A 27041-nucleotide genomic window follows, 5' to 3' on the forward strand; every position below is an offset into this window, starting at 1 on the left:
TTCAGCCTCATGATTTTTCCTTGTTCGAGCTTTTACATGTCTTCAAGCCTGTTTTTAAACAGATACGTTGTCCAAATATCCTAGTTGTTCTCAGTGGAAGGGCTCCTTCAGCATTATTCAACCTGCCATTAGCAAAAGCAGAAGTTCTGACATTCTCTTTTCTCTAAAACATTTATCCTCTTCTGAGATTATTTACAATCATTTATTATGTAATGTCTGTATTTCCTACTAGAGTGAAATATATGCCACAGCAGAGTCTTTGTCTCTTTTGTTTATTTATATATCTCTGATGCCTAAAACAATATCTGACATATAGTAGTGGTTGTTTACTAATTATTAGTCCAGGGGCTGGCACAGAGGTTGAGTGGTTAAGTTCATGCGCTCTGCTTTGGCAGCCCAGGGTTTCACTGGTTCAGATCCTGGGTGCGGACATGGCACTGCTCATCAGGCCATGCTGAGGCAGCATCCCACACAGCATGACCAGAGGCACTCACAACTAGAATGCACAACTATGTACTGGTGGGGGCTTTGGGGCTTCAGGGAGAAGAAGAAAAAAGAAAAAAACAAAGATTGGCAACAGTTGTTAGCTCAGGTACCAATCTTTAAAAAATTTTAAAAATTAAAAAAAAAGAAGAGGGCTACCATGTGTCCTTTATTCTAACAAAATAATAATTATTAGTCCAATAAATAAAGTCTAATAAATGAAAAAAGTTGATTTAGACAGCAATTTCTGTTTTTTGTTTGTTTAACATTCTTGATGTGTTTCTGAAAAAAAAAAGACTACAAGTTAGAATAGATAAAAGAAAATATCAATCAACACAGTACCTGACACGTGGTAGACAATCAATAAATGTTGAATGAAGGAAAAGTAGATTTACAAAAGGTAGAGAAATGTCTTTGTTTAGGTAATACAGAGCTCTGCTTATCAAGATATTGAGTTTTCTGCTCCTTCTGTCCTGGGATTGTCAGGCAGCCATCACAAAGAACTAATAGGCTCTGTTCTGGACACATTGTAGGTGCTTGATAACTACTTGTTGATGTTGACATTGGCATTTTACCAAGTGTAAAAACATTTCTACATACATAAATGCCTTACAAAATGGAACACTGCTTTATTAAATAGATATGTTCTTAAATAGTAAAGACATATAAATGCATCTATTACATAGAATTTACTGTGCTAATATAATTATTTATATCATTGATAAAACACTGTTAACTGGGTCTACAAACTAGTCTTCATTTATTCATGCATTCAATAACTGTTTAATGATTTCATATACCCGTTAAGCATCAAAGTTCTAAATATAGAATGGAAAAAATAAAAACCAAGGCCTCAAATTGCTTATAGTCTAACATAAGTTTTAAGAAATATCAAGAATCTAGAAAGAAAATTATTGTATATTTACAAGATCCAAAAAGCTATGAACAATGTCATTCTACACTAGTTAAATGTACTGTTTTTTCAAATTTAATTTGAAAGTAAGATCTAAAGAAAGTTTTCAAAAGAAATTAAGCAGCAGTCTACATTTGACTACCATATGACTACATAATACACTTTCCCCATATTTCTTTCTTTCACTATCATGTCCAAAAATTTTCAAAGTACACTCATCAGAGCTTTCTCTTCTGACATGAATATAATAGAAAAGCTGTCAAAACAAAACGAAAAGCCACCCTTTAAAATAAAACAGGTTTCCCTCAATTATTTTTATGGGAATTGAGCAAGTAAGGAAAAAGTTAAACGTAAATTTAGAAAAACCATGAGCACATGAATCCAAAATATATTGCAATGCTCAATAATATAAAATTGGTATCCTAGCAGCTACTTTTGCCAATAGCTCTGTCATCTAGAAAATGAGATGATTTGACAAAATAGAGTCCCTATAACATAATAACTGAGATCAGTAATAGTTCTCTTTCAAAGGAGGAATTATTGTGTATTCAACTATGGATTCTTCATGCCTCCATGAATGGGCTGCTGTCAGGCTGCTCCTATGTAATGACTATTCCACCCGTTTCATCTTTGAATTGTTCATGCTTTTAAAATTAGTTAATTTTCAATCACAGAAACAATAACATAGTATGGTTTCACAAATAAACAATTCATAAGCAAATAATTATCATAAAAATATATATGACTCATCCACGCTGATGTCATAGATCTGGAGAGTTAACATTTTGTAGCCATTTGATAGTCATTCAATAAGCAGTGTTCTTATTTTACACTGTAATAAGTGGTCTATGTGAAAAATTATTAGAAATGACATGAGCTATGACTTCAAATTTAAAAGCATCATTAGTTATTGTCATAAATTGGTTTTTGCTTTCAAACAAGCATAAAATAATTTATTCAGTTTAGAAATTTTGGATGATTTTAAGTATATTTTAATAATCCTCCCTCGTGCAAAAATCTTCAGTACTTCTTTTATTATATTCTCCTTAAAAGGCAATAGCCATTAGAAATCTAGAAGAATTTATTAAGCTTTATATCTTATAATACCCCAGCTTCCACACATGCAAGAATACTAAACAAAGGAAAAATTTTCAATTAGATTTCTTAAATTGTAGTTTTATATAGCCAACAGTTTGTGACTCTATCAAATTCCAAGAAGTGGCCAAGGTTTGAGAAAGTCTGCACCATAAGCAGAATTATTTTAGATCAAGCAAAAAGCACTCCAAAACCAAAAGAGGAGTCTGAACATCAAGAAATTAGTGCCAAGAATTAACTTTATGTAAACAAACAAGCAGTGAAATGAGTAAGATCGTAGGCCTAGTCTTCCACAAGTAAGAGGAAGAAGAGAAAGATACCTGTCGTTTAACATTCAATAAATATTTTTCATGTGATTACTATAACCAGGTACCACCAGTAGAACTGAGTATTTAGAAGGAACCAAACTAAATCAAACAAAGTAAATCCCCCAAAGTAAAATTCTTATTTTACATTCTACCTTGCAGAACGGGGTGATGGCAGGAGAAAGATAAAAAGTAAAATGTATAAATTAGTAAATTAAATAGAATAATAAATGATGATGGGTACTAAGGAAAAAGAAACAACTGGCATGGAGATAGGATATGTTCATGAAGTGCTGGCAATTTTAAAAAAGTCTGTATAGAAGTCTTACGGAGAAGTTGACATCGAAAGAAAGGAACTATCTAAGGAGGTGTGTGAGCAAAACCATGTAGATATCTAGGGGAAAATTATCACAGGCAATGAGACCAGATTTGAAGCCACTGGAGGATTTTGGACAGAGTAGTAACACAATTAAATTTACGTCAGTACAGGATCAAGAAGGACAAACTATGTATAGACAAAAGATAGGTCAAGAAACAAATAGGAAAATTCTACAGAAATTCCGGTGAGGGCCAGCCCAGTGGCGCAGTGGTTAAGTTCTCACGTTCCTCCTTGGTGGCCCAGGGTTTGCCGGTTCGGATCCTGGGTGGGGACATGGCACTGCTCAGCAAGCCATGCTGTGGCAGGCGTCCCACATATAAAGTAGGGGCAGATGGGCACAGATGTTAGCTCAGGGCCAGTCTTCCTCAGCAAACAGAGGAGGATTGACAACAGATGTTAGCTCAGGGTTGATCTTCCTAAAAAAATTCAGGTGAAAGGGAATTGTGGCTTGTACCAAGGTAGTAGAGGTGGGGATGGTAAGTTTTCTAAGTGTGGATGTTCTTTAAACATAAGACAGAAAGAATATGATGTAGGGTATAACAGAAAGAGTAGAGTCACATAAGATTCTCAGAATCAAAGCCTAAATCACTAGAAGAATAGAGTGGCCAATAACAGAAATTGGTAAAACTTGAGAGAGCGGGTTTTTTTGAAAAGTGATAGCTCAGTTGGGGACAAGTTAAGTTTAAGATCTCCATTAATCATTCTTGTGAATATATTGAGTCAGCCTTTGGGTATATGAGACCAGAAACCAGAGAAGTCTGGAGACAGACAGACATTTGGGAGTTATTAGCACATTAAGAACTGATGGGGTGTAAAGCCACGAGAATTAAAGACATCATGAAAGGATTTATTGTAAAATGAAATCACAGAGAAACACTAATTAGACACTGAGGCAATATAAAGTTAAGAGATCAGGGGTATGAGGAGGAAACAGAACAACGGACCGAGGGGGAGCTGCCAGAGAATTAAGGGAAAAGCCAAGAGACTGTGGTTTCCTAGGACTGAAGAAAGTGTTGCAAGGAGAAGGGGGATCATGAGCTGTTTAGTGCTGTTGCTCAGTCATGTACAACAAACAGGGAGAAATGGCCTTTGGTGACCTTGACAAAGGTGGTTTCCCTGGAGTTGTGGATACGACAGCTTGCCTGGTATGGGTTCATGCGAAAATGGGAGGACAGAAAATGGAGACAGGGAGGGTAGCAACACTGTCACAGGATTTTCCTATAAAGGCAAGGGGGAAAATGGTGCAATTTCTAAAGAGGAAAGCAGGAGTGAGAGACTTTATTTTTCCCCAAGATGAAAGCATGATGGTACATTCCTGAAGAAGTTCTAACGGTCGGTAAACGAACATCAGTGATGAAGGAGAAGAGGAAGATAAGCGGACACTTAGGCTTGACTCATGCCATATTTCTAAAGAGGTGGAAGAAAAGGGGATATATGACAAAAATTGAAGGACAGAGATTTCATTCATCTCAAGAGAAGAAAAGCCAGATTATATAAAAACTTATGCAATTAGGTGGGTAGATTTTCTGTGGAATTTGTGGGAATTCTTTTCTGATTACTTTGAATTTTTCAAGCAAATAAGGATCAAGGTCATCAGTGAAGAATAAGGTTGGGGAAGATGTGTCAGAAATTTGAGGGGAGAGGAGAAGGTGAGATATACTTATAGGGAGAGGAAAAGTTAATGGCTTGACGAATACAGTATGTTCTCCATGTAGCGTTAAGGAGACGAATTGAGGCTGTTGGTCATAGATTTAATGTAAAATGTATCAGCATTATTATATGTGTTTTCCAGGGCCATTTAACTGCAAAATCATATCCATAGAGTAGACAGAGATGTGGATTTGACAAATCCTCTGTAACTATGTAACCCAGAACTTTAAAGGTCTCCTCTGTCTTTTATGTCTCTTCTCACCTAGTCTGGAAAAATGTATCTAGTTTAAATAGCAGGAAACCTGACGTTTGAACAAAGACCTTCCAAACTTACTGTTTATGCCCTGAGTTATCTCTAGGCCTCAGCTGAAAAGAAAAAAAAAATTAGACTTTTATTTATAAATAAACTTATTTTTTTAGAATAGTTTTAAATTTACTGAAAAGTTGTGAACATAATATAGAGAATTCCTATATATTCCACAGACAATTTTCCCTATTAAAATTTGTCACAGCTAGGGGGTCTAGTGGTTAAGTTTGGCGTGCTCCACTTTGGTGGTCCAGGTTCAGTTCCCAGGCACAAACCTAAACAACTCAGTGGTGAATCACATGCAAAGTAGAGGAAGAGTGGCACAGATGTTAGCTCAGGCCGAATCTTCCTTAGCAAAAAAAAAAAAAAAAAAAAAAAAAAAAAAAAAATTCACAACTAATAAACCAATATTGATACATTTTTACCAACTAAATCCCATAATTTATTCAGACGTCTTTAGTTTTTGCCAAATGTATTTTTTCTGTTCCAGGATCTCATCCAGCAAGATACATTCCATTTATTAGTCAACATATTTCTTTAGGCTCCTCTTGGTTGTGATGGTATTAGATTTTCCTTGTTTTTGACGACCTTTTCAGTTTTTAGGAGTACTGTTTAGATATTTTGTAGAATGTTCCTCATTTGGGATTTGTATCATTTGTTCTAATCATTAGACCAGGGTTCCATGTTTTAGGAAGGAGGCCACAGAGCTAAAGTGCCATTTTCGTCACACAATATCAAGGATGCGTGCTATCTACAAGACATCACTGTTGATGTTAATCTTGATCACCTGGATGAGTACTGGGTGTTAGATTTCTTTACTGTAAAATTACCCTTTGTTCTTTCGTTTCATGTTGTAGTCTTTGGAAGGAAGTCATTATGCCCAGTCCTCACCCTAAGGAATGAGGAGTTGTGCTTACCCTCCTTGAGGTCAGAGTATCTATATAAATTTTCTTCCACATAGATTTACCTGTTTGCCCCCATTTATTCATTTATGTTAGTATGAATGCATAGATAGTTGATTAATAGGTTGGGTTATAATAGAATACTGCACCACTTATTTTTTGGCTCACATTGTTCCAGCTTTGTCATTGGGAGCACTTTTAGTTTGTTCCTGTGTCCCCTTGACACCTATCATTGCGGTTTTTAAAAATTTTTGTTGCCTTTTTCTTTTTGAGCACTTTCTCACTTTCTGGCACTATAAAATGCTCCAGGCTCATCTTGTATATTCCCCACTCCAGCCCTAAACTTAACCATTTCTTCAAGGAGCTCTGAAAATCCAGATATTTTAAATTAAAAAAGACTTGAAGAATTTTTTCTGTCCTAATATTCTTCTCTAAGGCAATGGATGTCTTACCTTTGACATGGAATTGCAATGAAACAGAAATATAGATTATAACATAACAAAATATAATTCCAATACTGACAGTTAAAAACTAGTAGGAAGAGCTTGCATCTATGTAGACCCTCATAAGACCAGACACTGTTATAAGTGCCTAAGATTTATTAACTCGTTTAATCCTGACAAAAATGGTATACAGTAGAGTGAGGGACCCTCTGTTAAGTGTCTTATCTCGTGTAATGCTCACAACAAAACACCATGAGGTAGTTAATTATTTTTGTCCCCATTTGGCAGATGAGGAAACTGAATGAATGCAGGGCTCACATGTATAGTAATTTCAGGATAGAATTCTGGGATTTGAATTCAGGTTTGTCAGATTCTCAAATACAAAATTTTAGTTACTACAAAGATCGTCTCCTTAGCTATATTGATACTGGAAAAAAACAAATCAAATTCTCTTCATTATTCCTACCTCAAAATAATGGAATTAGATGTTAATATCCAAAGGTTCTACTAAATTCAAAATGGTGTGGTTCAATGATTTCCCTGGTTATGTTAGATTTCTTTGTGTCCATATTCCTTTAACATCCTGTATATATGTTTAGTAAAGGATTTATCACATTAAACCAAAATCTTTCTTTAGTGGTCTCTCTCTACATGTTTTATTTACCTATATGACCAAGGCCAATTTCTTATATCTTTTATAGATAAGGTACAAACGTTAGTTTATTGATTAAATACATGAATGAGTGTAACATCAATGCTAAGATTAGAGATTTTCATAGGAAAAACACTCACTAAATTATTTTAAAAGTCATTAAAGATAATTAAATATAATTACCTATAGGGGTTCTCAGATTATGACCAAATCTATATTGTTAGTCTTAAGGCTAGGTATTTTAACAAACTTAAATATCATAAAATAGGCAGAAAGTTTTAGGAAAGTAAAAGGCAACAGGTATTTCTCTGATTTTGTTTACTAAAAGTATCTGTGAGATACAATACTAACGGGAGAAACAAATGTTACTTTCTAAGCAAGAGAAATTTACATAGAGTAATTGATTTGGATTTCAATCCAATTTTACTAACATATATTTTCAGTATAATTTATGACTGCTTCATTTTGAAATACTTATTGTATTTTTAAAGGTAGATTGGTAAAGATCAGTCCAATTTTCTGTTTAACTTATCTAATGCCTGAGCTTTAATTGAGTTTATCCATCAAAGTCACATTTCATTTGGAGAACGGATGTCAGACTACAGCAGTTAGCAATGATGAAAAAAAGGACTTTAAATTAACTAACAATAGCTTCTTAGAACAAAAATAAAGTCCACTTTTGTGGTCTGCTTATAATTTTAATTCAAAAAATAATTAAAGACTGAATGATGCTCAAATATTAGCTAAAGGAGTATCACTATAAACTGAAGGCATGTAATAGAAAGATATTTAAGCTTAGTAAATGTCCATATCCTAGCAGGCCATTTATAGGATTGTGTCAATATGTAGATAAAAATTTTAAGTCCATAGCTTTATAAATAACTTAAGTAAAACTTAATATATTTTGTTTTGCATATTTACCACAGTCATTGATGGTGATATAACTCAATATAGTCAAGATACAAAATTGTTACTTTGATAGTTAAGACAAAGGTATCTCAGAGAAAGGAGGAACAGAAAGAATGAAAATATACATTGTCTATATTTTCTGGGTAATTATCATTGTCCATGAGTGATGAGTGATTATTTCTTCAGTTCTAGAATGCTTATTTGAAAGAGATGTATTTAGCAAACGTGGAATTCCTTCACTGGTTGCATGGCCTATGGAATAAAGGTTGTTTTAGTAGGAAAGGCCAGTGAAAGCCTCTACCTATCAAAATAGTAAACCAAAAGCAATGTCACACCTCTAGAGGAATAGCAGAGATCTGGGCCACCATCTAAGCCTTGACAAATGCAACAGAGTTCATTACCACTATATAGCCATTCAACTTACCTATTTGGCCTGTGCAGAAGACAGATGTGTTTTGGAGAAAGGCAGTGGATTATCATAAACTTAACAATGTGATTGCAATTGTTATTTTGGATGTGTGTTCTGGATAGTTTGCATATGTGTGTGTGTGCATGCACATAGTCTGGTATATATAGCTCTTGATCTGGCCAAGTCACATTTTTCTATGTCTATTAAGACCTTCTGAAATCATTTTCTTTCAGCCAATATAGCCAACAATATATCTTCACAGTCCTACTTCAAGGCCATCTCAGCTCCCCACCTCTATGCCATAACCTAGTGTACAAGGAATTGATCACATTTCCCTTCCACAAGATATCACACTAGTCCATTATCTTGATAGTTTCATGTAACTGAATCTAGTGAGCAGGAAGCAGCAACTACTTTAGACATCTTGGTAAGATGTATGTCAGCCAAGTGGTAGAAAATAAATCCCATGAATGTTCAGATGCCTACCACTTTGGTGAAATTTCTAGGGGTTCAGTGATCTGGGGCACGTCAACATGATCTAAAATGAAGGGAAAATTACTGCATCTGGCCCCTTGTACCACTAAGAAAGAACCATAATGACTATTGATCTTTTTGAATTTGGAGGTAACATATACCTTTGTTGGGTGTGCTACTCTTATCAAATTACCCAGTGAAACTGAAGCTTCTAGTAGGGCCCAAAACAAAAGAAGGGTTTTCAATAAGTCCAAAATGCCACAAAAACTGGTCTTCTTTTTGCATTTTACAGTCGCAAGATCTCACGGTGCTGTAAGTGTTGGTGTCAGATAGAAATGTGTATAGCAGGCCCTCATAGGTGAATTGAAGCACAGATCTTCATGATTTGGGTCAGAACTATGCCAGCCTCTACAGATAATTATTCTCCTTTTGAGAAATAGCTTCTGGCTATATATTGGGCTCTAATACAGACTGAGTATTTGACCATGAACCACTGAGTCACCAAGTAGCCATAAATAAATTTACGGTCAAGTCAAAATTTGTCATGCACAACTGCACTACATCTTCTAATGGAACATGAAAGCAGGCTCAAGCAGGTCCTGAAGATCTCAGTTTCGTGTGTAAGTGGCCCAGATGCCCATGACTATTTCTGCTGCACTGCCCTCTCTCTCAGACAACACATATGGTCTCCTGGGGAATGCCTATGATCAGTTGTTTGAGGAAGAAAACGTTCATGCCTGATTTACAAATGGTTCTGCTAGATATGCTTTCACCATCTGAATGGATGTCTATAAATCTACAGTCCCACTTCATGGCAATCATAGCTTGGAGGATGGCACTGAAGAGAAATCTTGCCAGTGGACAGAATTTTAAGTAATGTAATTGATTGCCCATTTTCACTTGAAAATGGAGAGAGCTGGAGATGTAGACCTAAACGGATTCATGAACTGTTGCTAATGCTTTGGCAGGATGATCAGGCACTTGGATGGAACAGAGTTGGATAATTAGATAATTGGTGACAAGTTAGTCTAGGGAATAAGTATGCAAATAGACCACTTCAAATGGGCCAAAAGTGTAAAAATATTTGTCTCCCATACAGACACTTACCAAAGAATGACTTTAGCAAGTAAAGATCTTAATAAATAGGTGGACAAGATGGACTGTTTGGTGGATTTCAGTCAGCATCTTTCTCTAGCCACCTCTGTCCTTAATCAACAAAGTCATGGGCAAAGTGACCATGGCAGAAGGGATGAAGGTTTTGCATGGACTAAGCAACATAGACTTTCACTCATAATGATGGATATGACTACAACAGGTGCTTTGTTTCCAAACTGACAACAGCAAAAACCACACTGAGCACCCAATATGACGCCCTTCCCTTGGGGGATCTGCCAGCCACCTGGTGGCATGTTGATTTTCTTGGGTCTCTTCCATCATGGGAGGGATAACACCTCTTTTTATTGGAATAGACAATTTCTGTGGTTATGAATTTGCCTTTCCTGCCTGCAATGCTTCTGCCAAAAAACACAATATGTGAATGTCTTACTCATCACCATGTTATTTTACACATCATTGCTTTTATCCAAGGACTCATTTTGTGGTAAATTGGTGTGCCAATGACCAACGCTCATGGAATTCACCATGTTCCGGATCACTCTTAAGCAGATTGGCTGATAGAAACATAGAATGACCTTGTAAAAATACAGTTACAATTCTAGTTGAGTAGCAGCAATTTGCAATGTTGATTAATGTCTTTCAGGATGTGGTCATTGCTCTATATTGTTGACCTACATATGGTACTGTTGCTCCCAAAGCCAGATTTGAGAGCATAGAAATGAGGGGTGGAAATATGGTTAGCTTCTCTCACTATTACCCTTTGCAATCCATTAGTGAATTTTTGTTTCTAGTCCCCACAATTTTGGGTTCTGATCATCTAGATTTCTTAGTTCCCAAAGGATGAATGTTTCCATTGGGCAAAATAAAACTGGTTTCATTAAACTGGAAGTTGAGACTGTCAACTGGGAACACTGAAATGCTCATGTCAGTAAATCAGCAGTCAAAGAAGGGAGTTGAATCCTACTACTAAGGATAGAGAGAATTGATCCTGTTTATCAAGGAGAAATTGGGTTGTCAACTCATAGTGGATGTAAAGACAAGATTGTCTGTATTGCAAGAGAACCCCTGGAGAACTCCTTCATCCTCCCGTGCTCTATAATAAAGCCAGTGGAAACTACAATAAACTTAATACAGGCAGAACCAAGGCAGAACCACAAATGGCCCAGGCCACGGTTGCCAGATTTAGCAAATAAATTACGGTGTTCCCAATTAAAATTGAATTTCAGATAAATTTTAAAGTTTAAATATGTCTCATGCAATATTCTATATGTATTTATAATAAAAAAAATAATTATTTACCAGAAATTCAAATTTAACTGAGCAGCCTGTACTCTATCTGGGAATCTTAGCCTACACCCTTCAGGTCACTCCACAGGCAGGAAACACAAGAAGTCTGGTGTTTGCTGAGTTCAAAGGGAAAATGGAATGGCTATTGGAAGAAGGAAGTGCTTCTATCACGGAAGGGATAGCAGCTTTTCTTATTGGATTTGCCATATAACCACCTGCAGCAGTGGCTCTAAAAATTGCAGAAACTAAGATTGTACTAATTATGAATATTTCTTCCTTATTTTGATGTGAGTATCTTAAAGTATGTATTAATAAATTTTTTTCTTTTTTTATGTTCACAATTCACCTACCATTAACGTAAGATGAATTAATAATAGTTAAACTTGTATTTCCCTATTTACATTACAGCATACCAAAGTCAAATATGATTAAGCAAGAAAAGAAATGAACAACCAAAGCTGGATCAAGGGTCTTTATATTTTCCTTCAGTGGAGGTTGACATGTTTTTGACTGTACATGGGTCATTTATTATTTCACATGTAAGGTGCAATTTGCCATTGTCTTTTCTGTAAATTGAATATGATTAAAATAGATATGTATGTGTAAATTGTGGTGGCTTAGTACTGTGTCAACTTAGCTAAACTGCAAGTATTTTTTGAAAAATTACCTTTCCTGTTTTCTTCCAGGTTAGAGTTGGTCACAAGAGAAATGTGCATGAGATCTGGAAGATAGAAATCAAGGAGTAGACAATTTCATGTTCTGAAGTTGGGTTTGCTGCTGCTCACACATTTGTGTCTGATTTGCTGGCTCATCTTGTGAACTTGTGATGGCAGCCCAGCCCACAGCTCCTCCTGCTCCCCACACGCTTTCCCCTTCAACATCTCCAAATCCTTCCCCCGTCTTTCCCCCATGCTCTCTATTCTACATAAACATGCCCAAATATCATCAAGTTAACTATAGGTCATTCATTCAATGTATTTTACCATTGTCTTCTACCGTATCATTAGACATTTTATTCAGAGTTTTCTCAATTGCAGTTAATACAAAAATTTTAAACACTTTATACTTAATATTCAGTTGTTACTATTTACCTGCCACTTTATACTTTTATTTTTCCTTTCTTTAAATATTGATTTTCACAAGTTTCCAGAAATTTCCTCATGAAGAACATATAAACAATATATTATCTGAGTCTCACAAATCGGGGAATGAGTTGCAATTGCCTTTAAATAGAAATTCAGTGTGCTCATTCTAGATATCTTGAGCCCCAACTTCTTCCCTCTGTATTTTGTTGAATTTTTTTCATTGTGTCATAACGTACAATGTTGCATAAAACTTATTTGACGTCATTTTTTGTCAAATTAAAACTTTTACCTATATTTAAATGTTGTTAGGAGTTTTTCTTTATTGTTGAAATTAAATACATTTCTCAGATTACATTTAAGTATAAAGTGATTATATATATATTTGTTTCTTTTTCCTTTGAATTTTGCCCGCTATTTGGTTGTGTGTGTATTAAATTATATATTATAATTACACAGCTATAATTATATGTAATTGATTACATATTAGATATTAGATATGTATATACACATATATAATTTCTAGTTTAGAAGCATCTTTCTCTACATCTTAATTTGCTATTTATGTTTCTATCACTGTGATTTGATGTTAATTTCAGTTTCTATTATTTTGATTTTCCAAGTTCATAGCTCTAATCCTTTATTGGATATCTGTTCTTTGACCTCGTCTTTTATAATCACTCTTTCTCATCTTTTTATTGTTCTCTCACATTTTGAAAAATTTCATAGTTTGTTCTCCAAGCTACTGATTATTTTGGAAAGGTCAATTCTGCTTGATTGTGCTTCAAAGTAAATTTTAATTATGAGTTTAAATTTTGTGTTTCCTATAGTCTCCTCTTACTTCAATCACTTACCTTTCTAAGACTAAGTTCATCTCAGTATATTATTTCCTTAGGGCTTCCCGTTCTTTGTCAACAGAGGCTGTGTTATCTTGCCATGATTTTTATACTCAACTTGCCTCTTGAAATTTTCTTATTTTTGTGTATCAACTTATTCATAATTTTAAAGAACCATATGTTGTGTTTTCTTCAAAAACATCTATGACTTGGTAGACTACTTGTTCCTTGGAAAAGCATTCCTCTTCTGTCAACATTTTCTTCATCAACTATTCCCCACAGTGAAGCAAATCAAGAGAAGTTAGAGGGTAGTCGCCACTCATGACTCAGATCTGTACTCTCCAATTCCCATGATTCCTACAAGGTTTTATGTGTGGATCTGTTTTGTAGTTTCTGCAGATCTGAGTAGTTGTAACTCCAAATGGTTCCTTGTCACTTACCCTCTGGCTTTCTAAGTATGTCATAGTGTTTAGCTGCCAGCTGAGAACAAACATCTCCGAAGTACTTTTTTCAATGCCATTACTTTTACTTTCCTTTTGAGTGACAAGAGTACTCTCCATACACACATTTGACAAAACATGATGCCTGAAGCATAGCATCCCTTCTCACTGCCCACCTTAATATTGTCACCTTTATCCTCCCAGATCTAGTCTTGATGAGCAGATGGATATGTACAATCCATTGTTTAATTTATGATGATTCATAGTCAGTTGCCTTTGATTAATCTTGAGAACATCTTCAGAGTCTTCTGCTTTAACTATATAGTTGTCTTGCTAAACTAGAAAGGTTAATTATAGTTATCAAATTACGATATTGCTATACACCAAAGATGACCAGGCCCACTGTTCACCGCCTCTCATGTTGTTTGTTCCATGTTCATTACTCCTGGTAGACTGCTCATCACAGAACATCCCTGAATGTCCTGGAATCATCCAAGTATGCAGCTATAGCTTTGCTTTTTAAAATTTTAGGTAGCAAGGATTACACTGTTGGACTGTTATAAAGGGGGATTAACAAATTAATGTACAAATTTGGTTTTAGCTGGTTCAGGAGACAGTACCTGGCTACTTTTTTCTTTTTAATGCAACTCAACATTTGAAACCAATTAAATTGAGTAAAATTTTCCTACTTTGGTTTGGTGAATTATAATAATGTTTTTCAATTGTTATTTTCATCATCTTTTAATTTTCTCAGTTTCTCAATTCTTGAAACGTGTTTTTTTAAAGATTTTATTTTTTTCCTTTTTCTCCCCAAAGCCCCCCGGTACATAGTTGTATATTCTTCATTGTGGGTCCTTCTAGTTGTGGCATGTGGGACGTTGCCTCAGCATGGTTTGATGAGCAGTGCCGTGTCCGCGTCCAGGATTTGAACCAATGAAACACTGGGCCGCCTGCAGCGGAGTGCGCGAACTTTACCGCATGGCCACGGGGCCAGCCCCTTTGAAACATAGTTTTAAGTAGCATTGCAGGTAAAAAAGGCATCCCCAGAGAGGTTGTGCTACTTTCTACTTAAGATGAACCTATGACAGTCCTTTCAGATTTCAGTGCAGATGCTCCATTCCTGGCAACGTGACAATATCATATTTTAAATGTATTATGCAACCATTTTCTTGGAATTTTCTCTCTTGTCTTTCTCTTCCCCATCCCCTAGTCAGCAAATTCACTTGATCACCTGGTAATTCTTGGCTAATTGCCCTAAAGAAGAAATGCAGCATTGTAAAAGCAAATAGACAATAAATATCATCCTGGTTTTTGTGTTTCAAATGCCTTGCTCTCAGGAAAATAATTAATTTATTAATTAAGATATAAGTTCATTACTTGTAATAGAGACCCAACTTATTAAGAGATCAACTAAAACAGAAATCTATTTCTTTTTCACAAGAAAGCCCAAATGTATATGGTATGTGGTTCTGCTTTTCAGTAGCATCCAGGTTCAAGATCCTTCTGTCTTAATGTACGTCATCCCTTGTTTATGACATCTAAGACAGATGACCATCACAGCTGTCAATGAGGATGCAGGAAGAAGAAAAGGTAAAGGAGGAGAAATAATAGCCATTTACTTTAAGGCAAAACAAGAAGGTTGACTATATCACTTTTTCTTGTATCTCATTGGCACAGAAAAGTGAATATGCTTGACTAAATTTTGGAGGTGCAAAATTATTGTCAGTAACAAAATATTTTAAGGAGAAAAATTGTTATTTTTAGGAAAATGTCTTGATAATGAGCTTAAAGCAGAAGGGAACTGGTTTGCAAGGATGTACTAGCAGGAGAAAACACCCCAAAGAAGTAATTACGTGGACGGGCCTTACAGGAAAAGGGGTTTGGGATGGGGAAAATAGGACAGCCGAGAGGGATTCACGGAGCCACAGAAAAGATAGGAAGAATTTTTTAAACACAACAGTATCAAATATTCAGCATTAGATAGCTTTAGCTTCTAACTCCTTTAAAATCTTGAACTGTCTCACAAAAGCCTCATGTGTTTAGGCTTTTGGGGAAAATTCAAAGAAAGGAGCTGAGACCATATTCAGATTGACACTACAATATAGACAAAGCAACAGCTGAAAGATGCAGAGCGGAGACAAGCACGCAGAAGGAGCAAGAAGTGATTGAAAAACGGGACAGTTTGAGGAATCTGTAGAATTTCTAGGAAGGACGTTGACTTTCCTATAGAAAAGGGCATGGAATAGCAATTCAAGAGTATCTCAAGCTGGATCTTAAAGGCTGGATAAACCCAGCTGATAAGTGATTTACACAACTTTTTGAGATTTTCAGAGTAGGGAGGGGCACTGTAAATTTGGTGACAAGCAGTGTTAAGCAGGGAAGAAAAAGGAGTTCTGTCATTCTTGCTCATCAGAAACCAGTTAGGAATATTGCAATTATACACTTATTTCAGCAACCCGGTGAAATCAGCAGATATTTAATAGGTAACAGAGTTTCAGAGCTGTTAAATGCATTAACTACAATTTCACAGCAGAGCTAAGAGCAGGATTCTAGGCCTTGTGGCTCTTGGTCGTGTCCTTTCCACAGTATTACAGCTCCTCAGATCCTAACGTCCTCCTAGGTGTTTGGATTTCTCAACTAACACCTAGTCGCCTCTCCTTAAATGTTGTTTGTTCGATACCGCCTGTCCTCAAGTTTTTCAAAGTAGCTAATCAATTATTAGCTAATAGCTATACTAATGAATTTATTTTTCATAAAAGCATATAAAGTACCCATATATACTAAATATATATATATATATTCTCTTCCAGATAATCATTCCTCATTCATTCATTGTTTTTTCAATCAATCACAAAATATATACTGAACACCAATATACGTCTAAGCATTGTTCTAGATGCCAGAAAAATGGGAGTGAAAAGAATAAACATGTTCTTCAAGTATGATACATTTCTTTTGGGGACATCAAATCATAAAGCAATTCTTCAGATATCAGCATTTATTTGTTGGAAGCATCAATATTACAGGTGTAGCATTTAACATTTATTTAATAGATGCCAAGGACCACCTTCAAAGTCCTTGAAGTCCACCTTCAAAGTATTTTAACCCCTTAATTTTCTCTTCACTCTAACCTTTGGATATTGGTAGTTTTCTCCGTTTTACAAATGAAGGAATTGAGAGATAGAAAATTGAAATAACTTACTCAAGGTCACATGGCAAATAAATGTCAGAGCCAGGGTAGAAAGCCAGACAACCTGGTTTCAGCACAGGCTCATCTCACTGCGTGTGACCTCTGTTTACCTCCCTTGCAGAGAGAGGGGATATGGGGAAAGACCAGAATACTTCTTAATAGAACTTTGCTTACTGAGTGCACAGTGAGATCTGTTTTTCTCTCAAAGATATGGTTCTTATTTCTGTGTGTATATATATTTAATACCCAGGATTTATTCATATATGTGTTTATAAGATGAAATCATTAATAAAACAGAAAGTGAGGGACTGTGATCATTCAATATTCTCAGATCTAAGCAGAAGTGATGACATAAAAAGAAAGAAAAATACTCCCCTTATTGCCAAGGAGTGCATTACTGCCGGCTTTGCTGCAGAAAGAACAGCCAGAGAACATTTGACTAGATGGGGCTAAAAGCATACACGCCCATTCTCTTTAAAATGAAATATTCAGCAGTGAGATGAAATAAGGACCATGAAAAAAGGTTTGTGGACATAAAACTAGAAGATAGATTCTGTCAGAGCATTTCAAAGAACTGGAAAGGGATCCCGGCCCTAGGCCTGCCAGTGGCGATGAAGCTGGACGTGCGTGCTCCGGTAATCAATCTCCGTACAGCTGCAAACAGAAGAGCAATCAGGATTTTATTTTTTGTAGTTTGGATTGCAGGAGAAAAAGAAATTAGATGAATGTGTCAATAACGGCCTCCCTGTGCACCTGGTAATTCATTGTCCAGATGATAAATTTGGCAAGATCAAAAATAAAATAGTGAAACTTTAAGAGACAATTTCTACCTAGTTTGGCTATAGATTTGTACAACATCTTCAAATTTTCAACAATGCTTCAATTTATTTATGATCTTCCTGTTTGGAAGGAGTGGATATTGAAAGCTATCTTGCACAGGAGAGTTTCAAAAAAAATTGTGGAATAATGGATGAATGAAAATAGAGTGATGTATTCTCTTTATCAGACACCAGAAGACTACAGGTATAATTTTATGAACTAATTTCTAAAGATCAAAAGAATTTTAACGTATTTAGAGCATATACCTTTTTACTGCTATTTGATAAAATTAGAATATGATGTGCATGTATATCTGTCTGTGTAGATTTCCTATGAAAGAAAGACAGTAATAGGTAAGCACAATGTGAGTCTTACGGGACTTTTGAGCATCAGAAGGTAAGAAATGTTCACAAAATCTTCAATATCTCTTCAAAGTTTTCCCATTCAAGTTTCAGCCAGAATTAAGTCTGTAAGAGTCATAGATGAGCTGATTAAAATGTGTGTACCACCTTTAAAGTGTTCATTCCTGTTCCAAAATCTTAAAGAAAGGCCTGCTGGATCTTTCTCTTTGTTTGCCTCTCTTTGTCACTCTATTCTTAGTTCTCAGGACTTGTACCCCTCAGGTCTGCAGCAAAAATTGGGAGCAAGGAGCACCTCATACATCCTCTCTGACCACTCGGTTTTGGACTCAGTATTTCAATTTGTGTCCTCTCTCATATATGCTTTAATATGTCCCAATTAAGGATAGACAAGAGTGTACAACGTTGAGAAGAATGCACTATGAATAGTATTTACAATTTTCTTTATTAAAAGTAACTTCTGGGGCCAGCCAGTGATGCAGCCATTAAGTGCACACGTTCCGCTTCTTGGCGGCCCTGGGGTTAGCCGGCTCGGATCCTGGGTGCAAACATGGCACCGCTTGGCAAGCCATGCTGTGGTAGGCGTCCCACATACAAAGTAGAGGAAGATGAGCATGGATGGTAGCTCAGGGCCAGGCTTTCTCAGCAAAAACAGAGGAGGATTGGCAGCAGTTAGCTCAGGGCTAATCTTCCTCAAAAAAAAAACAAACAAAAAAAAGTAACTTCCATCTTTTCATTCATGATGGCTAGATAAGCTCTGCAATATTGATGACTGTCCCAGCTGCCAGAGTTGCAAAGGCAGGTGTGCCTGGGCTGAGTAGAGATATTGGACCTATTCCCAACAATCTTTCTCTAAACTATCTCATCTAAACTTTCTAGGGTTTCCTTTTTTCTCTCTCTCTGAAAGATATAAGCCAATCAGTGTTGGTGGTCATGGATCAGGTAGCAATTGACTGATTATTTAGTTTCAATTGGCCATAATGAATAAAAGTTAAAAGAAAACGATTTCTCCTTTCCATGCTCTTTGAGAACACATTGAAGTAAATCAAGCTCAGTTTTGAAAATCAAAATGAATCAAGAAAGACAACAAATGTAAGGAGTTGTGAGAAAGATCTATTGGTATGGAATGAAATATAACAATTGGCCTCAGGTATCTGTACTCACTCAAAGAGAATGCAATTTATAAACTCCACCCTGATTTAGGCTGCTTCCAAGAGTTAAAAGGAAAAATTATTTAATTTAATTATCCACATCAGTTCTAACTTTGAAGGATTTTAATGTTCCTTTACAGACTTGCTTCGTATATTGATTAGATTAACAGGAAATTATTCAACTGTCAGATTTCTTCTACATGTATAAGCATAATCTAAAAGGACAAAAACAATTCATTCTAGCTCATAGTTTCACGATAAAAGTTGTGTATTGTTTAATGCATGCTCCTTCATTTGCCCCCTAAAAGTGATATGAAACTTAAATAAAGCATAAATCTGGAAATTATGTGCACAATCTCTGATCATTTAATTTCAAAAAGGGCAAAGAAATTTGGGCCCACCCCTCTTACCCCTTTCTTCTGAGATAGAAAGTCCAGCATTTTGGTTCATAGCATAGGGGTATATTTTGGTTTAGCTTGTCTTTGTCACTTACAAACTTGCAGAAACTCAAAATCTCAATTTCTTCAAAAGTAAAAGAGAGGAAAACCTATTTTTCATTTTTTTATGAGGCTTAAATGAGACAGTACCTGTAGATTGCTAAGTATGGTGTCCCTGTTGAGGACTGGTCAACTACATGATTAAATTTAATAACTATGAAGCACACAAATTTAAATTAAAGAACAAACGATCAAGTGAGAATGACAGGCTAACAAATACCCTCAGTTACAGAATGCTCTTCATCTTTACCATTTGAGCCTGAGACAACAAATACATATATACACTTATATACACATGCATATTCTCCATAAAATAAAATGATCAATCCACCAACACATTGCTATATTTGAATGCAGACATGCTTTGGTTTACTTATAGCAAAACATTTTCTATGTAAATGAATTGCTTCTTCTGAAGCTGTATTCTTGTCAAATGTATAATGCATACAAAATAGCTAGACTACAACCAATAATAGCATATTATCTCCCAGGCCCGACCTTCATTAAGAACAATGCAGAACAGCATTATAATGTGTGAAGAGTAATTTAAATTATGACTTTTCCGATGGAATAATAAGAGTTTGTTATATTTATAACAAGTACAGACTCACTAACAACAAGAAAATAGCATTCATTTCTAAATCCTTCTGTACATAGCTGCAAAAGATTTTTTCAACAGTAATTAGAGCTTAGGAAGTTGAAGATAGGGGAAGGCTAGGAAGAAAGATTTGGAAAATTTATATACTTTCCTTTTAGAATCATAGTTTTTAAGGATAGAATTGAAGTCCTTATCTTTTCTACATATGCTGTTCCTAGAGCAAGACTAACTGCTTTCCAGCTTTCCAATTTGGGTCCCTATTTCTGTAACCTGGTATCAGTATTAAAAATATCATCCAGGGGCCAGCCCCATGGCCTAGTGGTTAAGTTTGGCATGCTCTGCTTCAGGAGCCTGGGTTCAGTTCCTGGGCATGGACATACACCACTCATTGGCAGCCATGTTGTGGCAGCAACCCACAGACAAAATAGAAGATGTTTGACACAGATGTTAGCTCTGGGCAAATTTTCTTCAGCAAAAAAAAAAAAAAAAAAAAAAAAAAATCATCCATGTTTTGGTACTTTACAAGTAAAGCCACCTGAAACTAAACAGCATATTTGAGGGATTAATTGCAGCTCCAATTTATCATTAGGCATCTGCTGCATGACTTAAAATCTTACTTTCTATACCATTTCACCAAAATTTCTAAAAGCTTCGAGAAATGTTCAGAAGTGCTGGAGGAGAGGACTTTAATATTTTTTAAAGAAGTTTAGGAGTCAAAGAGATGGTATGTACAACAACATTCAAATGAAGTAGAATTAATTTTCCCCTTCTGGAAGACTGCAACTCATGCTTTTCCTTGGGAAAAAATGCATTATCTTTACATTGTACTTCCAACTGAGAGTTTTGTGTTTATTTTTGCTGTTGAACAGACACTTAAAGGACAGAGACACAGCCACCTGAGCTTTACAATAGTTCTCTGTAATTCTGATATGCCTTCCCAGCAGCCCTGCCTGATTCCACTTTCTTATAGCCCCTCGTGACCTCAGGAGAAAGACTGTGAACTGGGCAAGGCTGGTAGCTGCCCTTCAATATTTTTCTGTTGGAACAAGCAGGAAAGATTGTCTCTTCTCTCTGGCCCTGGGGTCCTGTAGAGACGATACAAGATTCATCTCCTTCTATCCATTCAATAAATAACGCATTAGCGCGTGCAATGAACAATGAGCCAGGCACCATTCTAGATACTGAGGACTGAGCAATTAACACAGTAGCTTCACGAAGCTTCTTTCTTAGCCATGAGAGAAGAATGATAAAATGAAACAGCCTCTGAGGGAGATTTCTTTATTTGATTTTTGTGATCTACTCTGTTGTCTTCCAAAATTTGTATCCCATCTTCAAACCTCTATTTTTCACATATTTGGTTTCAACTGGTTTGCATGCGATACTTTGTACTTGCAGCCAAAAATTTCCAAAGAACAAATTAAAAATTCACCACAATTAGAAGCATCACAGATTATAAAGTTATATGAATACTGACATTTCTTCACTCTTCTAGTCATTCTCTCAATTTAGGGATCATAAGAAAATATACTACTTACGTTTCTCACTACAGTAAAAATCTGCATTTATTAGCCTATTTTTAATTATTAGAAGAGCTTGAGAATTAAGCTAAATAAGCAATATTTGTTAGAAAGGATGATGGGTTTAATCAACTTCTAGTTAATAAATCTGTAATCCAGAAGACATTTTCTAAAAGCACAGAAATATATTTATATATTTCCTGTGCAGACATGCAAAAGTGAGATAAGTTTTGACTAAATGTCCAATATATTAAAAGGTAGAACAATAAACTCTAAATACACTAGTAGCTGAGTCTTCATAGAAGATAATGACAAGGTCAAATTGTATCAAACAAAAAATATTTATTGAGTCCTGACTCTACATAGGGTGCTCTATGAGTTATTTTTAAGTGTTCATAATAACTTCAGAAAAAGTGACCTTCCTCAAGGACCTAACAATCTAGCTGGGAAGACTAGATTTGTATGTTTTGTACATGAAAAAATGAATGAGAGGATTTAAATTACAGTTCAAGAACAAAAATAACTTTCAAGGACACAGATTTTTCTGTAAAGCAGACAATTAATCACTGAATTAATTACAGCAGTAAAGGTTTTGGTGTTTTGGAAAGACTCTTTCACAAGCTTTTCTGTTTCTCTATATTTTCATATATTCTCTTTCAATCTCTGATTGTATATTACATAATTATGAAAGAAAATTTGCAACATTATTTAAAATGTAACATCTACCTATCACTATTTTAGCCAGAGATCCACAGATTTGTGTGTATTTCTTCCATATATATGTGCTTATGTGTAACCTTTCCATATGTGTGTATGTAGCTTTTCAATATAGAAAAAGGACTAACCAATAAATTTATCTTCATTTTTTTAATATCACTTTAAACTTGAATATTGATAGGCATTGGTTTAATATTGATAAACATCAGAAATATTTAGTGTTGTCTGAGAAGACGGGTGGAAGGACAGGTGCTGGATGCTGAAAGCAAAATGAGGAGGAAGAGAAATCCTAAATGTATTGAGCAGCCTGTGACTTGAGGATAAGGTAAGAAATAGGATTAGGAAACTTTGTTGTCCATAATCTGGTGCAACATGGAAGCTAGGCTAAGCTGTTTGAGTTTTGTCTCTAGAAAACAGGAAACCCCTGAAGGTTAAATTAAAACAGGAGGCAAGAAAAAAAGAGTAATATTTTAGGATAAACAAGTATCCTAGGGGAATTCTCTAAAAGGAAGAAATCTACAGGGAAGGAAACCATTTAAGAAGTATTTAAATAGTGGAACTTTGATGTAGTAAAGAGAAAAGTAATTGAGAGCGCAGTAAAAGCATACAGAAAATACATAGGTTGAACGACCTAGCCTAACAACTATGCTTATCATCAGATATCAACAACAAGGACACGAGAAAATTTCAACATTCAAATGGAACAAAATAAACCATAAAAAAAACAAAGATATATATTTACAACGATTTTAAGTTGCATCAACCTACACATACAGAGATTTGATCTAAGATTTTGTTGTCATAAGAAATTTTGAAATCGAATTTATCAAAGTCTTTCTTTTATCTAATTTAACATATTCCAATAAATAAAAATTTAAAAATCTCAAGATCAAGAAGGCCATTCTTTATATAAAATGTGTCCACAATTCAATGACCTTTTACATTTTGTGTTTCATGTCAATGTAAAGTATTTGTTCTTTGCCTTCAAAAGACTTCCAATGTTATGATGTACGAGGTTAGTGCTGAGTAGTTAAATATGTTGGTTCATTTTCTGTATCTATTCCCTGGTATTATAGCATTCCTTTTTCAAGTGATATTTAGAATATCAGGGAAGATTAATATAGTACTGAATATTGGTGGCACACGTGTAAAACATTAACACTGCCCTTTACCCATCTTGTATATTTCACATTTATTTGTTTCAATATGAGCAGTGCCACGTGGCTTCAAGCATCTGGCATACAGATGGAGAATTGTGGATACCAAAATATCAGATCTATTTTGGAGGAGTAATGAATACCCCTGCGTATGTTGTCTTTGAAAAATAAAGTTTGATAGTTTCATGCAGACTGCAAGAAAAAAACCAGCGTGTTATTGTTAATTTGGAAAAATCATGTGGCTGCACTAATGGATGTCAAATAAGATAAAGATCTTTGGATAAGACACAACTATTTACAATAAAAATTCAAAATTAAAATAACACTTGATGGAAAATAAAGTGTTATCTTTAGAGGGAAGCAGACGATGAAGGGTTTAAGAGCACAGGTAGAAATATTTCCTTTGGTAAAGAAAATTGATACTTCTTCCAGTAAGCTACATGTCCATAGAGAGAAAAACATGACGCAGGATCATCTACTGAGATGCTTTCAAGAAGATATGACTGAATAAATCAAGTCAACTTTTAGAACCAAAGTCGTCAGGAATTTGATAGAAACCCAAATAGAGATGTTGCCCAGAACCACTGGGCACTCATTTCTAGATAACGCAACTTCAAACCCATCAAATTTATTTACCACTCAACTTCCTAGCTCTTGATTTTTTCATATTGCTGTTACCTCTTAGAATTTGAGCCTGTTACTGAACCTCACTGCCACAGACTTTGTTTTTGAATGCACTCAAGATCCTCTACATTTTGTTGAAAGTAGAGTCAAATACTACACGCAATTCAGAATCAGGGGAACACAAGAGGCAGTCTTGAGTGTCATGCAGTGATCATGTGAACCACACACTTTGTGTAACCACATTGTATAAAGGTGAACAATAAAATCAGAAAATAGATATGTACAAATGTGTTGCAATGCTAAAACACATTTCCAGAGAGACAGAATAATGTTTCATTCTCGTGCTTTTAATTAAGGTGACTTGTCTCTAAACATACTGAATCAATAGGAAATTAATTTCTAAAAGTGCTGTCTTTGATGATGTCTGTGGCTTTTGAATAAAATTATTTGTTTTGAAAGATTTTCTGCTTGAAGCTTTTTTCAGGTACGTAATAGTCCGGAAAGATTTACCTAATCTGTATCTACATCTAAGCATTTTATTCATAAAGAAGATAAGATCCATTAGTCCCAAGGATTTCATGGCAAGTCACTTGAAAGTCAATCAAATATAGGTACTATGTCAAACTGTGTAACTTCAGATTTACACTGAATTTTTCATTCTAATTTTAGCATGTCAATGTCTTACTTTTTCTTCTCTTACTGTTCAATTTTTTCATCAATTAATTTATTCTCTTTTTTGGCAAGGACAGTAAGACAAGATTATTGTCACACTCAAGGATTCATTCTGGAAATTAAATCATGGTGTCTATTGTTCTCTTCTTGAGATATTGACCTCAAAACTCCCTATCCAATATTATATATGTAAATGAAACACTTATATATGTAAGTGAAACTCTTTCTGCCTTCAAATTATAATCTTAATTTTCCCTTCACTAGACTGGAGAGAACAACATTAGAATTAGGACAGGATTTCTCTCCTAGAGGTGAGAAGGAATTAAATTCCTTTGGAAGGGATTTATTGGCATTTTATTCCCCAAACTCCCCATACTTCAAGTAAATTTTCCAGTCTATATTTTATTAAAAGAAGAATGAATCACTTCCAAAGATTTTCAAAAATGATTAGAAATACAAAGGCCATTGTTTACTTGATAAAAATGAAAACAATTTGTTGTAAGTACTTACTCAAAATAAGAGAGACCATATAAAACATATTTGTTCAGTATGTTAGTGAACAAGAGAACTCAAACAAGTGTGCGTTTTTAGAACAATATATGCTTCTAAATTATTTACATGACATATAAAAAATTGATTCATGATCAATTATTTGACCAGTTATAACTACTGCCATCCTCAAAATAAAATCAATTTGTATTCCAGACATTTTGGGTTTTTTATTTTATTTTGGTTTGGTCTTTCTTTTTTTTCAGGAGTGGGGGTTGGTTTGCTTAATTAATCTGAATTACTCTATTCCCTTATTTTTAGAGCTAAAAATTTTGGAGGTAAATTATCCATTTAAGTAATTTGAATACACTGTATTTTATTTCTGTTAATATGATAACTTTATAAAAGTGAAATAGGAAAAATAGAGGAATTCATGAAAAAATTTTAACTAGAATTTATAATTATTAAAAAAAATCTATCTTGCTGTTCATAAATATTTCATAGTGGTTATAAGATGAATATAGGAATTACAAAATCCTAGGTTTGAAACTCATCATTACATTAGGCAAATAACTTAGGGCCAATACAATAAATGTGATAATTATTTTTCCATCTACTGTTTATGTGATATATATTTTTTTGGCCAATCCAGTCTATCTTTCCCTTCTGATAATGACATTCTTTATTTCCTTTTAGGAATTGTATCCATGGGATTCTAGTGGACTTGTCAATTCTGTGCCCTCAACACCCTTGAGCAGTGGTCATGTTGCCAGCCAGCCAATCAGATTATCCTACATACCTGTACAGCAATTGTCCGGGAGTAAATGCTAACCCACAGCAGGGGTGGTCTGTGCCCTTAGAATTATCAGAGCTATTGCGCCTGCCTAAGAATTAAGCCAGTACAGAGTAGAATAGAGTCTAGTGAGGAGAAGAGAAATAAGGATATGTGATAAGCAGTTGGAACCAATAGCTTCAAGGCCAGCATCATACCTGGGCTTTTATTTGTGAGCTACACACCTGGCATTTTCAACCAAATTGAATTGAATTTCATGATGTGTGTGCAAGAGAGTTCTGACCAATATTTCACAGGATTTCTGTAAGATGTGAAAAGTGTTTACCAGAGTACCTGGATACAGTGAGTACTCAATAAAGAGTGTTAATATTATAAATAAGTGTGTTATTATTTTGATCATGTTAATGATGATAAACATAGCCAATAGTGTAGTTCTGAGAACGAGAACACTAGAATTTGAATAAAATTTTCTAGCTAAGCTGCCTTGTCTCTAAACGTACTGAATCAATAGGAAATTCATTAATTTTATCCTCTATGAAATTGTTTATGCAGTTGTTTATGCAATTTCATACTGCTATGAAATTGATAGTGACTTTGGGGCAAGTTTCTTAACCACATTAAAAAAAGGGGAAAGTGGGGCTGGCGTGATGGCATAGTGGTTAAGTTCACGTGCTCTGCTTTGGTGGGCTGGGGTACCAGGCACAGACTTGCACATTGGCTCATCAAGCCATGCTGTGGTAGCATCCTACACACAAAATAGAGCAAGATTGGCACAG

The sequence above is a fragment of the Equus przewalskii genome, chromosome 2 (genome assembly GCF_037783145.1).
Source record: "Equus przewalskii isolate Varuska chromosome 2, EquPr2, whole genome shotgun sequence".
NCBI classification, from domain to species: Eukaryota; Metazoa; Chordata; class Mammalia; order Perissodactyla; family Equidae; genus Equus; species Equus przewalskii.